A 17,333-nucleotide genomic window follows, 5' to 3' on the forward strand; every position below is an offset into this window, starting at 1 on the left:
CACGAGATTGGCTTCAGTCCAGCCTGCCTGCTGCTCTGATAGGCTCACACTGAAAGCCCCCATGCCCTGATGAAACCGATTTTTAGTGAATCATGAACCAGAGGACAATGTGTTGAAAAATCGACCATCCATTCAAAGCACTGATTGTCTGACTTTCTGGTACAGAGGCTGTGATTCCCCTCACTCTTTCGCTCATTCTGTGTCTGACTCTCTCTCTCCTCTGTGTGTCTGACACTCTTTTTCTCTCTCTCTCTCTCTCTCTCTCTCTCTCTCTGGTACATGTGTGTCTGACTCTCTCAGTTCAGTTCAGTTCCTCTCTCTCTCTCTCTCTCCTCTCTGTGTGTGTGTGTGTGTGTGTGTGTGTGTCTCTCTCTCTCGCTCCTCTGTGTCTCTGTCTCTCTCTCCCTCTCTGGTACGGGTATGTCTGACTCTCTCTGGTACAGTTGTGTCTGACTCTCTCTCCTCTGTGTGTGTGTGTGTGTGTGTGTGTGTGTGTGTGTGTGTGTGTGTCTCTCTCGCTCCTCTGTGTCTCTGTCTCTCTCGCCCTCTCTGGTACAGGTATGTCTGACTCTCTCTCTCTGGTACAGGTGTGTGTCTGTCTCTCTCTCTCTCTCTGGTACAGGTGTGTGTCTGTCTCTCTCTCTCTCTCTCTCTCTCTCTCTCTGGTACAGGTGTGTGTCTGTCTCTCTCTCTCTCTCTGGTACAGGTGTGTGTCTGTCTCTCTCTGGTACAGGTGTGTGTCTGTCTCTCTCTCTCTCTCTCTCTGGTACAGGTGTGTGTCTGTCTCTCTCTCTCTCTCTGGTACAGGTGTGTGTCTGTCTCTCTCTCTCTCTGGGACAGGTGTGTGTCTGTCTCTCTCTCTGGTACAGGTGTGTGTCTGTCTCTCTCTGGTACAGGTGTGTGTCTGTCTCTCTCTGGTACAGGTGTGTGTCTGTCTCTCTCTGGTACAGGTGTGTGTCTGTCTCTCTCTCTGGTACAGGTGTGTGTCTGTCTCTCTCTCTCTGGTACAGGTGTGTGTCTGTCTCTCTCTGGTACAGGTGTGTGTCTGTCTCTCTCTCTGGTACAGGTGTGTGTCTGTCTCTCTCTGGTACAGGTGTGTGTCTGTGTCTCTCTCTCTCTCTCTCTGGTACAGGTGTGTGTCTCTCTCTCTCTCTGGTACAGGTGTGTGTCTGTCTCTCTCTCTCTCTCTGGTACAGGTGTGTGTCTCTCTCTCTGGTACAGGTGTGTGTCTGTCTCTCTCTCTGGTACAGGTGTGTGTCTGTCTCTCTCTCTCTGGTACAGGTGTGTGTCTGTCTCTCTCTCTGGTACAGGTGTGTGTCTGTCTCTCTCTGGTACAGGTGTGTGTCTGTCTCTCTCTCTCTCTGGTACAGGTGTGTGTCTGTCTCTCTCTCTCTGGTACAGGTGTGTGTCTGTCTCTCTCTCTCTCTGGTACAGGTGTGTGTCTGTCTCTCTCTCTGGTACAGGTGTGTGTCTGTCTCTCTCTCTCTGGTACAGGTGTGTGTCTGTCTCTCTCTGGTACAGGTGTGTGTCTGTCTCTCTCTCTGGTACAGGTGTGTGTCTGTCTCTCTCTCTGGTACAGGTGTGTGTCTGTCTCTCTCTCTCTCTCTGGTACAGGTGTGTGTGTCTCTCTCTCTGGTACAGGTGTGTGTCTGTCTCTCTCTCTCTCTCTCTCTGGTACAGGTGTGTGTGTCTCTCTCTCTCTCTCTCGTACAGGTGTGTGTCTGTCTCTCTCTCTCTGGTACAGGTGTGTGTCTGTCTCTCTCTCTCTCTGGTACAGGTGTGTGTCTGTCTCTCTCTCTCTCTGGTACAGGTGTGTGTCTGTCTCTCTCTGGTACAGGTGTGTGTCTGTCTCTCTGGTACAGGTGTGTGTCTGTCTCTCTCTCTCTCTGGTACAGGTGTGTGTCTGTCTCTCTCTCTCTCTGGTACAGGTGTGTGTCTGTCTCTCTCTCTCTGGTACAGGTGTGTGTCTGTCTCTCTCTGGTACAGGTGTGTGTCTGTCTCTCTCTCTCTGGTACAGGTGTCTGTCTCTCTCTCTGGTACAGGTGTGTGTCTGTCTCTCTCTCTCTCTCTCTCTCTGGTACAGGTGTGTGTCTGTCTCTCTCTCTGGTACAGGTGTGTGTGTCTCTCTCTCTGGTACAGGTGTGTGTCTGTCTCTCTCTCTCTCTCTGGTACAGGTGTGTGTCTGTCTCTCTCTCTGGTACAGGTGTGTGTCTGTCTCTCTCTCTGGTACAGGTGTGTGTCTGTCTCTCTCTCTGGTACAGGTGTGTGTCTCTCTCTCTCTCTCTGGTACAGGTGTGTGTCTGTCTCTCTCTCTCTGGTACAGGTGTGTGTCTGTCTCTCTCTCTCGGGTACAGGTGTGTGTCTGTCTCTCTCTCTCTCTGGTACAGGTGTGTGTCTCTCTCTCTGGTACAGGTGTGTGTCTGTCTGTCTCTCTGGTACAGGTGTGTGTCTGTCTCTCTCTCTCTGGTACAGGTGTGTGTCTGTCTCTCTCTCTCTCTCTCTGGTACAGGTGTGTGTCTGTCTCTCTCTCTCTCTGGTACAGGTGTGTGTCTGTCTCTCTCTCTGGTACAGGTGTGTGTCTGTCTCTCTCTCTCTCTCTCTGGTACAGGTGTGTGTCTCGTTCAGTTCAGTTCAGTTCAAATGCTTTATTGGCATGAAAGTTTACAGAGAACCATATTGCCAAAGCTTACATAGCAAAAAGGTACAGTTTTCCAACATTCTGTAGGTGTCAATCGATTTGACATTTGTTGGGTACATACAATATTACTTTTAAACAATATTAATTTTAAACAGTCTTTCTACTTCATTTGGTACGTTCAATATTAATTTTAAACAGTCTTACTTTTAAACAGTCCTCAGGTTGTGACATGTTGTTACATATTTAGCCCCAAGGTATGGTCTGTCTCCTTCTCCTAGGACTAATCTCTCTCTCTCTCTCTCTCTCTCTCTCTCTCTCTCTGGTACAGGTGTGTGTCTGTCTCTCTCTCTCTCTCTCTCTCTCTCTCTCTCTCTGGTACAGGTGTGTGTCTGTCTGTCTCTCTCTCTCTCTGGTACAGGTGTGTGTCTGTCTCTCTCTCTCTCTCTCTCTCTCTCTCTCTCTGGTACAGGTGTGTGTCTGTCTCTCTCTCTCTCTGGTACAGGTGTGTGTCTGTCTCTCTCTCTCTGGTACAGGTGTGTGTCTGTCTCTCTCTCTCTCTCTGGTACAGGTGTGTGTCTGTCTCTCTCTCTCTCTCTGGTACAGGTGTGTGTCTGTCTCTCTCTGGTACAGGTGTGTGTCTGTCTCTCTCTCTCTCTCTCTGGTACAGGTGTGTGTCTGTCTCTCTCTGGTACAGGTGTGTGTCTGTCTCTCTCTCTCTTTCTCTCTGGTACAGGTGTGTGTCTGTCTCTCTCTCTCTCTCTGGTACAGGTGTGTGTCTGTCTGTCTCTCTCTCTCTGGTACAGGTGTGTGTCTGTCTCTCTCTCTCTCTCTCTGGTACAGGTGTGTGTCTGTCTCTCTCTGGTACAGGTGTGTGTCTCTCTCTCTCTCTCTCTGGTACAGGTGTGTGTCTGTCTCTCTCTGGTACAGGTGTGTGTCTGTCTCTCTCTCTCTCTCTGGTACAGGTGTGTGTCTGTCTCTCTCTGGTACAGGTGTGTGTCTGTCTCTCTCTCTGGTACAGGTGTGTGTCTCTCTCTCTGGTACAGGTGTGTGTCTGTCTCTCTCTCTCTCTGGTACAGGTGTGTGTCTGTCTCTCTCTCTGGTACAGGTGTGTGTCTCTCTCTCTCTGGTACAGGTGTGTGTCTGTCTCTCTCTCTCTCTCTCTGGTACAGGTGTGTGTCTGTCTCTCTCAGTTCAGTTCAGTTCAGTTCAAATGCTTTATTGGCATGAAAGTTTACAGAGAACCATATTGCCAAAGCTTACATAGTAAAAAGGTACAGTTTTCCAACATTCTGTAGGTGTCAATGTTGGGTACATACAATATTACTTTTAAACAATATTAATTTTAATCAGTCTTTCTACTTCATTTGGTACGTTCAGTATTAATTTTAAACAGTCTTACTTTTAAACAGTCCTCAGGTTGTGACATGTTGTTACATATTTGGCCCCAAGGTATGGTCTGTCTCCTTCTCCTAGGACTAATCTCAATTTTGACAGATCATCCAATTCCTTGAAATCTGGGGTTGTTTGGCTTAGCTTGTTGAATAATATGTTTCTTGATGTGTTGAATTTTTCGCATTTTAGGAGGAAATGCATTTCTGTTTCAACCTCGCCGGCCAGACATTGATCGCATATTCTATTCTCTCTAGGCTGCCAGGATTTCTTGTATCTGCCTTTTTCAATTTCCAGTTGGTGGTCGCTTAGTCTGTACCTGGTGAGGGTCTGTCTCTGTTTTGTGTCTCTGATGGTCGTGAGGTAGTCTGCCAGTTTATATTCTCTTTTTAGGGCCCGGTAACATTCTAATCTGCTTTGGCTTTCGGTTATTTTGTTCCAATGTTCCAGGTAGGTTTCTTTGCATTTTTTAATGATTTGGTTCACTCGGATTGGTGTTTGGACGGCTGTGTTGGTCTGGGGCTGGTCAGGGTCCGGCTGAGTACTTAGTTTCAGTAGCAGCTGACTCAGGGGACTCTTTTCTGGGTTTAGCTCTTGGGTCTGAAAGGCTTTGAAATGAAGGGTGTCTGGGGAGCTAGATTTGAGGTGATTTAGGAAGTTTAGTGCTCGTTTTTGGATGTTTATTATCAGTGGGTATCTGCCTAGTTCGGCTCTGCATGCATTTGTTGGCGTTTTTCTTTGGGTGCGAAGGATGCTTCAGCAGAATTCTGCATGTAGGGCTTCTATTGTGTGTTTTTCCCATTTAGTGTAGCTTTGGTGATTTAGCGGGCCCCATACTTCACTACCGTACAGTGCAATGGGCAGGATTATGCTGTCAAAAATTTTGAGCCAGATTTTGATTGGGATTTGGATGTTGTAGAATTTTCTTTTTATTGCATATAGGGCTCTTCGGGCTTTTTCTTTTAGTGCATTCACTGCTATGCTGAAGCTCCCTGATGCTGTAATAGTTAGACCAAGGTAGGTGTAGCTCATAGTGTGTCCTATAGTGGTATCACTGAGGGTAAACTGGTATTTGTTTTCCTGACATCTGGGTCTTTTCTGAAAAATCATGATGTTGGTTTTCTTTAGATTTACTGTTAGAGCCCAATTTTGGCAGTATTTGTCGAGTAGGTCTAGTTGTTGCTGTAATCCCTGTTCTGTGGGAGACAGCAGAACCAGGTCGTCCGCATAGAACAGGGACTTCACTTCTCCATCCAGGAGACGGAGTCCTGGTGACTCGCTTTGCTCCAGCATGTCTGCTAATTCATTTATGTATATGTTGAACAGGGTCGGGCTCAAATTGCAGCCCTGCCGGACGCCTCTTCTCTGGGTGAAGAAATCGGTGCGTTTGTCTCCAATTTTGACCCCGCATTTGTTTTTCAGATACATTGATTTAATAAGGTCATAGACTTTGCCCCCTATTCCACACTGAAGAAGTTTATAATAGAGCCCTTCGTGCCATATAGAGTCAAAGGCTTTCTTGAAGTCGATGAAACAGGCGAATATTTTCCCATTTTTTGTTTGGTGTATATGTTTTTCAATGAGGGTGTGAAGGGTATAGATTTGGTCGGCGGTGCGGTGTTTTGGAAGAAAGCCTATTTGGTTTTTTCTGAGGATATTATGTTTGTTAAGAAAATCAAGTAATCTACTATTTAGAATACTGCAGAATAACTTCCCTAGACAACTGTTGACACAGATGCCGCGGTAGTTATTTGGGTCTGATTTGTTTCCACTTTTATATATGGGGGAGATTAGTCCTTGGCACCAGATATCGGGAAAACAGCCTGAGCGTAATATGATGTTGAATAGTTTGAGTATCGCACCCTGCATCTCCATATTGCTGAACTTTAGCATTTCATTTTTGATGTTGTCTGGGCCACAGGCTTTCTTTAGGTGGAGAGATTTTGTTTTTGTGGCCAGTTCTTTCCATGTGATTGGGGAGTCTAGAGGGTTTTGGTTGTCTTTAGTTGTTGCTTCTAATGTGTGGAGTTTTTCTGTGACCTGATGTTGACTTGGGTTTGTTTTGTTTATTGGGATGTCTTTGTAGAGGTTTTCAAAATGTGTTCTCCAGATGTCGCCATCTTGGATTGGTAATGCTTGCAATTGTGTTGTACTCAGGTTATTCCACATTTCCCAGAATTGTTTTGGATTGGTGGAGTTTTCAATTTCTTCGAGTATTTTGTGGGTATAGTTTTGTGTTTTGTTCCTAATGGTGTGTTTATATCTTTTGAGGGTTTCATTGTATCTAGTACGTAGGTCCGGATTGTTTGGTTGCCGGTGCTTTTGGTTTGATATTTTTCTCAGGTCTTTTCTGGCATTTTTGCATTCGTGGTCAAACCATTTCATATTTTTATTTTGTCTTTTGTGACGCTTCCTCTTCTGTTTCACGAGGTCGGCTTTTACAGCTGCCTCATGGAAGATCATATTTATATCCTCTATGGCCGTGTTTACACCATCTCTGGTGATCTCATATAGATTTTCTTTAAATTTTGAAATTTTACTTGTGAGATCAGGTGAATTTAGTGCTGTGATGAATTTATCTCCACTGTCTGGGGCCCATCTGTATGTCTGGTTTATTTTATGTAGCTTACTGTGTTCCTTTTTTGTGTCTGTAGTTTGGGCAGAAAGTTTAAGGTACACATTTATTTGGTTATGGTCTGAGAGGGGGGATTGCTGCCTGACAGTGAATGCGTTGATATCGCAGGGGTTCAGGTCAGTGATTGTATAGTCCACCACACTAGACCCAAGAGTTGAGGAGTATGTGAGTCTCCCTTGGGAGTCCCCTCTGAACCTACCATTAACTATGTACAGGCCTAAGGCTCGGCAGAGTTGCACTACCTCCCTACCGCTTTTATTTATTTCACGATCAAGGTTGTTCCGATTTGCGATGGCTGGTGTGACATCTAAAGGGGTCTGGCCAAACACATGGTTGTTTCCCTGTGGGTCTATGAAGTCAGGTTCACAACCGGTCCTTGCATTTAGGTCCCCACATATTATCACCTTTCCTTGGGCCTGGAAATGGCTGATTTCCATGTGGAGAGTATCAAATAACTCCTCTTCGAAATATGGCGAATCTATTGGAGGTATGTAGATCGCACATAAGTAAACATCTTTTTTTGCTATTCCTATATTTTTATCTAGTTTTAGCCATACGTGTGATTTCCCCTGTTTTACCGGTGAGATGTGTTTGTCCAGTTCTCCCTTATACCACACCAATATTCCCCCGGAGGTTCTGCCCTTGCGTGTTTTAGTGTTCTTTACTGAGGGCACAATGATTTCATGGTACATTGGAGGACAGTGGGTCGGCATGTCCTTTTGGCACCATGTTTCTGTTAACACAATTATATCAATGTCTTTTATAGCTTTTAGGAATTCAGGGTCTGTACTCTTCATCCCAAAAGTTGAGGAGCGGAGGCCCTGGATATTCCAGCAGCTTATGTGGAAAGAACGCATTTATATAGTTAAATAAAATGGACCTATTTTGTGGGATGAGTGTGGAAACACTATTTTCTATAATGCTAAATGATGATTTAGTATAAATTTCATGAGGCATGCACATATATCTATCTGATAATAGTAATAATACTGATAAGATAACAATAATGATAATGATAAATAACAATATTAATAATTTCTCCGGCTTTCTATCAGGCTGTTCAGCATCGTCATGATCTTTCTCAGTTCTTGGTCTACAGTCTGTGGTCTAGAGGGGGGTCTTGGGTCAGGTATAAAAGCACGGTTCTGTTGTTGGTTTTGTAAAGGGGGGTGGGGGACATTGGTGGTCCTGTTTGGGCTCCCAATGGTAGAGGGGGTGGGAGGGCTGCGTCTTTTGGCAGTGTTTATGAGGTTTCTTGCGAAGACCCACATCCGCTGTTTGAGTAGATGTATTTCGTCATAGAGGTCCCTTGTGTTGATGTTTGGATGATGGGCCAGGGAGACGTTGGGGAGGACAGAACATCTCGTGTCGATCTCCCTGTTGGTGTTGTGGATTATATAGGCTGGGGTGTCCTTTCTGGGCAGTAGTGTGGAGATCACGATCCGCGCCTCGGGGAATTCCCTGCTGGCCTTTTCTGCCATCCTGCTCACCGCCCAAGCCGTGCCTTCCTGTAGGGTGCGTAGGTCGTTCGTGCCTGTGTGGATCACAATCCATTTGGGGCTTCCAAGGGATTCTTTGTTCAGGATCTTCATTGCTTGGCCTGTGTTGCTGCACCATTTTTTCAGGACTTGATGGTCTGGGAACAGCCTCTGGGGGTCCAGAAACTTTCCGTTGGAGTCGGTCAGCAGGACCGCCTGAGGGGCTGGTTTTTCAGACTGGGTAACAGTAGTCTGGGTAGGGCTCGCCTGGTGGCTGGTTGTTGGCTGGGTTTCTGGGATATGTTGTGTGGCAGGAGCGGGGTTTGGGGCTTTCGGTGTGTCATCGTTTGGGGGGGTATCTGTCGGTTTTTGTGTTCCTGTGTGTGAGGACTGGGTAGCAGTAGTCTGGGCATGACTCGACTGAGGGCTGGTTGGAGCGGGGTTTGTGGCTTTCGGTGTGTCTTCGTGTGGGGTGGCATCCGGCGGGTTCTGTGTCTTTGTGTGTGTTGTTTTTGTGTCCTCAGGTTTTTGGACCTTAAGAGGTTTGTGTTGCCTGCTGAGCCTTTCTACGGTCTCCTTCGTTTTGTTTTGTTGAGTACGGAGTTCTTTGATCTCATTTCTTTGCTCCTCTATGGTCTTTCTCATCTTGTGGATGGTGGACTCGTATTCCGTTTTTAGCTGTTTGAATTCCTCCTTCAAATTCTTGGCCAGTGTTTCTCTGTATTTCTCTCTCTCTCTCTGGTACAGGTGTGTGTCTCTCTCTCTCTCTCTCTCCTCTCTCTCTGGTACAGGTGTGTGTCTGTCTCTCTCTGGTACAGGTGTGTGTCTCTCTCTCTCTCTCTCTCTCTCTCTGGTACAGGTGTGTGTCTGTCTCTCTGGTACAGGTGTGTGTCTCTCTCTCTCTCTGGTACAGGTGTGTGTCTCTCTCTCTCTCTGGTACAGGTGTGTGTCTGTCTCTCTCTCTCTCTGGTACAGGTGTGTGTCTGTCTCTCTCTGGTACATGTGTGTGTCTGTCTCTCTGGTACAGGTGTGTGTCTGTCTCTGGTACAGGTGTGTGTCTGTCTCTCTCTCGTACAGGTGTGTGTCTGTCTCTCTCTCTGGTACAGGTGTGTGTCTGTCTCTCTCTCTCTCTGGTACAGGTGTGTGTCTGTCTCTCTCTCTCTCTCTCTCTCTCTCTCTGGTACAGGTGTGTGTCTGTCTCTCTCTCTCTCTCTCTCTCCAATTCCAATTCCAATTCAAATGCTTTATTGGCATGAAAGTTTACTGAGAACCATATTGCCAAAGCTTACATAGCAAAAAGGTACAGTTTTCCAACATTCTGTAGGTGTCAATCGATTTGACATTTGTTGGGTACATACAATATTACTTTTAAACAATATTAATTTTAAACAGTCTTTGTACTTCATTTGGTACGTTCAATATTAATTTTAAACAGTCTTAATTTTAAACAGTCCTCAGGTTGTGACATGTTGTTACATATTTGGCCCCAAGGTATGGTCTGTCTCCTTCTCCTAGGACTAATCTCAATTTTGACAGGTCATCCAATTCCTTGAAATCTGGGGTTGTTTGGCTTAGCTTGTTGAATAATATGTTTCTTGATGTGTTGAATTTTTCGCATTTTAGGAGGAAATGCATTTCTGTTTCAACCTCGCCGGCCAGACATTGATCGCATATTCTATTCTCTCTAGGCTGCCAGGATTTCTTGTATCTGCCTTTTTCAATTTCCAGTTGGTGGTCGCTTAGTCTGTATCTGGTGAGGGTCTGTCTCTGTTTTGTGTCTCTGATGGTCGTGAGGTAGTCTGCCAGTTTATATTCTCTTTTTAGGGCCCGGTAACATTCTAATCTGCTTTGGCTTTCGGTTATTTTGTTCCAATGTTCCAGGTAGGTTTCTTTGCATTGTTTAATGATTTGGTTCACTCGGATTGGTGTTTGGACGGCTGTGTTGGTCTGGGGCTGGTCAGGGTCCGGCTGAGTACTTAGTTTCAGTAGCAGCTGACTCGGGACTCTTTTCTGGGTTTAGCTCTTGGGTCTGAAAGGCTTTGAAATGAAGGGTGTCTGGGGAGCTAGATTTGAGGTGATTTAGGAAGTTTAGTGCTCGTTTTTGGATGTTTATTATCAGTGGGTATCTGCCTAGTTCGGCTCTGCATGCATTTGTTGGCGTTTTTCTTTGGGTGCGAAGGATGCTTCAGCAGAATTCTGCATGTAGGGCTTCTATTGTGTGTTTTTCCCATTTAGTGTAGCTTTGGTGATTTAGCGGGCCCCATACTTCACTACCGTACAGTGCAATGGGCAGGATTATGCTGTCAAATATTTTGAGCCAGATTTTGATTGGGATTTGGATGTTGTAGAATTTTCTTTTTATTGCATATAGGGCTCTTCGGGCTTTTTCTTTTAGTGCATTCACTGCTATGCTGAAGCTCCCTGATGCTGTAATAGTTAGACCAAGGTAGGTGTAGCTCATAGTGTGTCCTATAGTGGTATCACTGAGGGTAAACTGGTATTTGTTTTCCTGACATCTGGGCCTTTTTTGAAAAATCATGATGTTGGTTTTCTTTAGATTTACTGTTAGAGCCCAATTTTGGCAGTATTTGTCGAGTAGGTCTAGTTGTTGCTGTAATCCCTGTTCTGTGGGAGACAGAACCAGGTCGTCCGCATAGAACAGGGATTTCACTTCTCCATCCAGGAGATGGAGACCTGGTGACTCGCTTTGCTCCAGCATGTCTGCTAATTCATTTATGTATATGTTGAACAGGGTTGGGCTCAAATTGCAGCCCTGCCGGACGCCTCTTCTCTGGGTGAAGAAATCGGTGCGTTTGTCTCCAATTTTGACCCCGCATTTGTTTTTCAGATACATTGATTTAATAAGGTCATAGACTTTGCCCCCTATTCCACACTGAAGAAGTTTATAATAGAGCCCTTCGTGCCATATAGAGTCAAAGGCTTTCTTGAAGTCGATGAAACAGGCGAATATTTTCCCATTTTTTGTTTGGTGTATATGTTTTTCAATGAGGGTGTGAAGGGTATAGATATGGTCGGCGGTGCGGTGTTTTGGAAGGAAGCCTATTTGGTTTTTTCTGAGGATATTATGTTTGTTAAGAAAATCAAGTAATCTACTATTTAGAATACTGCAGAATAACTTCCCTAGACAACTGTTGACACAGATGCCGCGGTAGTTATTTGGGTCTGATTTGTTTCCACTTTTATATATGGGGGAGATTAGTCCTTGGCACCAGATATCGGGAAAACAGCCTGAACGTAATATGATGTTGAATAATTTGAGTACCGCACCCTGCATCTCCATATTGCTGAACTTGAGCATTTCATTTTTGATGTTGTCTGGGCCACAGGCTTTCTTTAGGTGGAGAGATTTTGTTTTTGTGGCCAGTTCTTTCCATGTGATTGGGGAGTCTAGAGGGTTTTGGTTGTCTTTAATTGTTGCTTCTAATGTGTGGAGTTTTTCTGTGACCTGATGTTGACTTGGGTTTGTTTCGTTTATTGGGATGTCTTTGTAGAGGTTTTCAAAATGTGTTCTCCAGATGTCGCCATCTTGGATTGGTAATGCTTGCAATTGTGTTGTACTCAGGTTATTCCACATTTCCCAGAATTGTTTTGGATTGGTGGAGTTTTCAATTTCTTCGAGTATTTTGTGGGTATAGTTTTGTGTTTTGTTCCTAATGGTGTGTTTATATCTTTTGAGGGTTTCATTGTATCTAGTACGTAGGTCCGGATTGTTTGGTTGGCGATGCTTTTGGTTTGATATTTTTCTCAGGTCTTTTCTGGCATTTTTGCATTCGTGGTCAAACCATTTCTTCTTTTTATTTTGTCTTTTGTGACGCTTCCTCTTCTGTTTCACAAGGTCGGCTTTTACAGCTGCCTCATGGAAGATCATATTTATATCCTCTATGGCCATGTTTACACCATCTCTGGTGATCTCGTATGGGTTTTCTTTAAATTTTGATATTTTACTTGTGAGATCAGGTGACTTTAGTGCTGTGATGAATTTTTCTCCACTGTCTGGAGCCCATATGGAGCTTACTGGGTTCCTTTTTTGTGTCTGTAGTTTGGGCAGAAAGTTTAAGGTACATATTTATTTGGTTATGGTCTGAGAGGGGGGATTGCTGCCTGACAGTGAATTAGTTGATATCGCAGGGGTCCAGGTCAGTGATTGTATAGTCCACCACACTAGACCCAAGCGTTGAGTATGTGAGTCTCCCTAGGGAGTCCCCTCTGAACCTACCGTTAACTATGTACAGGCCTAAGGCTCGGCAGAGTTGCACTACCTCCCTACCGCTTTTATTTATTTCACGATCAAGGTTGTTCTGATTTGCGATGGCTGGTGTGACATCTAAAGGGGTCTGGCCAAACACATGGTTGTTTCCCTGTGGGTCTATGAAGTCAGGTTCACAACCAGTCCTTGCATTTAGGTCCCCACATATTATCACCTTTCCTTGGGCCTGGAAATGGCTGATTTCCATGTGGAGAGTATCAAATAACTCCTCTTCGAAATATGGCGAATCTATTGGAGGTATGTAGATCGCACATAAGTAAACATCTTTTTTTGCTATTCCTATATTTTTATCTAGTTTTAGCCATACGTGTGATTTTCCCTGTTTTACCAGTGAGATGTGTTTGTCCAGTTCTCCCTTATACCACACCAATATTCCCCCGGAGGTTCTGCCCTTGCGTGTTTTAGTGTTCTTTACTGAGGGCACAATGATTTCATGGTACATTGGAGGACAGTGGGTCGGCACGTCTTTTTGGCACCATGTTTCTGTTAAAACAATTATATCAATGTCTTTTATAGCTTTTAGGAATTCAGGGTCTGTACTCTTCATCCCAAAAGTTGAGGAGCGGAGGCCCTGGATATTCCAGCAGCTTATGTGGAAAGAACGCATTTATATAGTTCAAAAAAATGAAATCAAATGGACCTATTTTGTGGGATGAGTGTGGAAACACTATTTTCTATAATGCTAAATGATGATTTAGTATAAATTTCATGAGGCATGCACATATATCTATCTAATAATAGTAATAATACTGATAAGATAACAATAATGATAATAATGATAAATAACAATATTAATAATTTCTCCGGCTTTCTATCAGGCTGTTCAGCATCATCATGATCTTTCTCAGTTCTTGGTCTACAGTCTGTGGTCTAGAGGGGGGTCTTGGGTCAGGTATAAAAGCACGGTTCTGTTGTTGGTTTTGTATAGGGGGGTGGGGGACATTGGTGGTCCTGTTTGGGCTCCCAATGGTAGAGGGGGTGGGAGGGCTGCGTCTTTTGGCAGTGTTTGAGGTTTCTTGCGAAGACCCACATCCGCTGTTTGAGTAGATGTATTTCGTCATAGAGGTCCCTTGTGTTGATGTTTGGATGATGGGCCAGGGAAACGTTGGGGAGGACAGAACATCTCGTGTCGATCTCCCTGTTGGTGTTGTGGATTATATAGGCTGGGGTGTCCTTTCTGGGCAGTAGTGTGGAGATCACGATCCGCGCCTCGGGGAATTCCCTGCTGGCCTTTTCCGCCATCCTGCTCACCGCCCTAGCAGTGCCTTCCTGTAGGGTGCGTAGGTCGTTCGTGCCTGTGTGGATCACAATCCATTTGGGGCTTCCAAGGGATTCTTTGTTCAGGATCTTCATTGCTTGGTCTGTGTTGCTGCACCATTTTTTCAGGACTTGATGGTCTGGGAACAGCCTCTGGGGGTCCAGAAACTTTCCGTTGGAGTCGGTCAGCAGGACCGCCTGAGGGGCTGGTTTTTCAGACTGGGTAACAGTAGTCTGGGTAGGACTCGTCTGGTGGCTGGTTGTTGGCTGGGTTTCTGGGATATGTTGTGTGGCAGGAGCGGGGTTTGGGGCTTTCGGTGTGTCCTCGTTTGGGGGGGTATCTGTCGGTTTTTGTGTTCCTGTGTGTGAGGACTGGGTAGTAGTAGTCTGGGCATGACTCGACTGAGGGCTGGTTGGAGCGGGGTTTGTGGCTTTCGGTGTGTCTTCGTGTGGGGTGGCATCCGGCGGGTTCTGTGTCCTTGTGTGTGTTGTTTTTGTGTCCTCAGGCTTTTGGACCTTAAGAGGTTTGTGTTGCCTGCTGAGCCTTTCTACGGTCTCCTTCGTTTTGTTTAGTTGAGTACAGAGTTCTTTGATCTCATTTCTTTGCTCCTCTATGGTCTTTCTCAGCTTGTGGATGGTGGACTCGTATTCCGTTTTTAGCTGTTTGAATTCCTCCTTCAAATTCTTGGCCAGTGTTTCTCTGTATTCGTTGAAATCAAGTTCTAGTTTGGCCAGATTCTCTTTCATCATTTTGTTTTCGTTGAGAGGTGTGGGGGGGGGGGTGGAGATGGTCAGGGAGGTGTGTGTCTCTGCTGGACTCTCTTCTTCTTCCTCCGCTTGGCTCTCATCATCCTCTGTTCGACTCTCTTTTGCCTCCTGTCCATTGGTCCTATTTGTGTCTGCCTTAGTTTTCAACTGGGGGAATTCCTTTTCGAAGGAGTCCAGATTTTCTACATTCCCCTGTATCATGATCTTTCCTTTTTTGTTGTAGTAGCTTATGGTTAGCAGGGGGTCATCTTTATCTAGATTTCCATCTTTACATATTTTCAGTCTGCCTCCACTGCCAATACCTTCGCTGGAGACTGTTAAGTATGTGTATTGTATTGAACAATTAACACAAAGACTTAAACGTATAACTCAAACAGGTCTTTACTGGTTGGAGGTAGGGACTATACATAGGTCTTTACTTCATGCCCACAGGCGGGAACTGAGGGGGATCAGTACCCACAGTACTATTTATACCCCTATGGCCAGGAGTGGTACTGCGTATCACTACGCCCAACAAGTAGTGCAGTCCTGTCCATAGGTTCAAAGTAGCACACATATTACATACACAACAGAGACGTATGCGTAGTATTTTTGTAAAGTCTCCTTCCATGAGGGAACGGAGTCGGTGTAGAATATGAGGTTGTTCTTCGTCTTAATCCCTTTGTGTGTGGTATAGTCAACGTAGAGGACCTCTGGGTTACTTTTTAGTGTTATGTCCTTGTGTTTTTCCTTTGCTTTATTTTTTGTGCATTGCTCAGGATATTTCATTTCCCTGCTCATTGTAGTCGTTTGTTTTTGTCTCAGATAGATAACTTTTTTTCTCTTTTTTTGTGTCGTGTTCCACCTTATCCCACTTTTAGGTCCAAAATTGAGAGTTTTTCAGGGGTTCATCTTTGATATAGCTGCTCTTAAAAGTTTCTCTCTCTCTCTCTCTCACAGGTTCCTGGTTCGGGTTGTTTATCGTTTCTCTCGGGTTTCTATTCCTTTTTTCTCGCGGGTTTGTTGTTCTTTTTCTAGGTTAATTAAATTTAGGTAGATTTAGGTAAAGCTTTTTTCCTCCGGACCCGGAGTTTTCCTCTCTCTCCTCGCGTCGGTCTCGGGCTGTTTCTGCCCTGGTCCCAGCCCCTCGGCTCGGCTGTGCAGTCCCGGCCCGGTGTTTGTCCGAGTTTCTCCGACCCCGGAGTTTCTCGGGTTTCAGGCCCCGGGCTTGCTCGCTCTCCGGTCTTCTGCCCTGGTCCCAGCCCCTCGGATCGGCTGTGCTGTCCCGGCCCGGTGTTTGTCCGAGTTTCTCCGACCTCGGGTTTCAGGCCCCGGGCTTGCTCGCTCTCCGGTCTTCTGCCCTGGTCCCAGTCCCTCGGCTCGGCTGTGCAGTCCCGGCCCGGCCCGGTGTTTGTCCGAGTTTCTCCGACCCCGGAGTTTCTCGGGTTTCAGGCCCCGGGCTTGCTCGCTCTCCAGTCCCGACCCGATCCGGCACCCCTACCTCTCCACTCGCCTCTTTGACTGGCTCGGGAAGGTCTGGGTCTACTCCTGTTGCTGCTCGCTCTCCTTCTCTCCGGTGCCTCGCTCTCTCGCTGTTTCTCTCTCTCGCTGTCTCTCTCTCTCTCTCTCTCTCTCTCTCTCTCTCTGGTACAAGTGTGTCTGACTCCTCTCTCTCTCTCTCTCTCTCTCTCTCTCTGGTACAGGTAAAGGTCAAGGGTGGTTCCAAAAACCACAGGGAACCTTGGATGTCAGGGGATATACGAGAATGGATTAGGAAAAAAAGGAGGGCTTTTGGTAGATACAAAAGGCTAAAGACGGAGGAAGCCCTAGAGGAGTACAAAAAGTGCAGGGGGATACTTAAAAAAGAAATTAGGAGGTCAAGAGGGGCCATGAAATAACACTGGCGAGCAAAATAAAGGAAAATCCGAAGATGTTTTATAAGTATATTAAGGGTAAGAGGATAACTAGGGAAAAAATAGGGCCCATTAGGGACAAAAGTGGCAATCTGTGTGTGGAGCCGGAAGATGTAGGAGGGGTTCTAAATGAATTTTTTGCATCTGTTTTCACTATGGAGAAGGACGATGTAGACATAGAAATAGGGCGGGGGGACTGTGATATGCTCGAACATATTAACATCGAGAGGGAGGAGGTATTGGCGGTTTTAGCTGGCCTAAAAATGGATAAATCCCCAGGCCCAGATGAAATGTATCCCAGGCTGCTGTGTGAGGCAAAGGAGGAGATTGCGGGGGCTCTAACACATATATTCAGGACCTCTCTGGCCACAGGGGATGTGCCAGAGGACTGGAGAACCGCTAATGTAGTACCATTATTCAAGAAGGGTAGTAGGGAAAAACCGGGGAACTACAGGCCAGTGAGCCTAACATCAGTGGTAGGAAAATTATTGGAAAAAATCCTGAGGGACAAAATTTGTCTCCACTTGGAGAGGCAAGGATTAATCAGGGATAGTCAACATGGCTTTGTCAAGGGAAGATCATGTCTGACTAATTTGATTGAATTTTTTGAGGGGGTGACTAGGTGTGTGGATGAGGGTAACACAGTGGATGTGGTATACATGGATTTCAGTAAGGCCTTCGATAAAGTCCCGCACAGGAGACTGGTCAAGAAGGTAAGAGCCCATGGAATCCAGGGTGCCTTGGCACATTGGATACAAAACTGGCTTAGTGGCAGAAGGCAGAGGGTGATGGTCGAAGGTTGTTTTTGTGACTGGAAGACTGTGGCCAGTGGGGTACCACAGGGATTGGTGCTGGGTCCCTTGCTGTTTGTGGTCTACATTAATGACTTGGATATGAATGTAAAGGGTATGACCAGTAAGTTCGCGGATAATACAAAAATTGGTAGGGTGCTAAATAGCGAGGAGGGTAGCCTCAGTCTGCAGGACGA

The sequence above is a fragment of the Somniosus microcephalus genome, chromosome 18, assembly GCF_052327205.1.
Source record: "Somniosus microcephalus isolate GS21.2 chromosome 18, FLI_Smic_1.0, whole genome shotgun sequence".
Classification (NCBI taxonomy): Eukaryota; Metazoa; Chordata; class Chondrichthyes; order Squaliformes; family Somniosidae; genus Somniosus; species Somniosus microcephalus.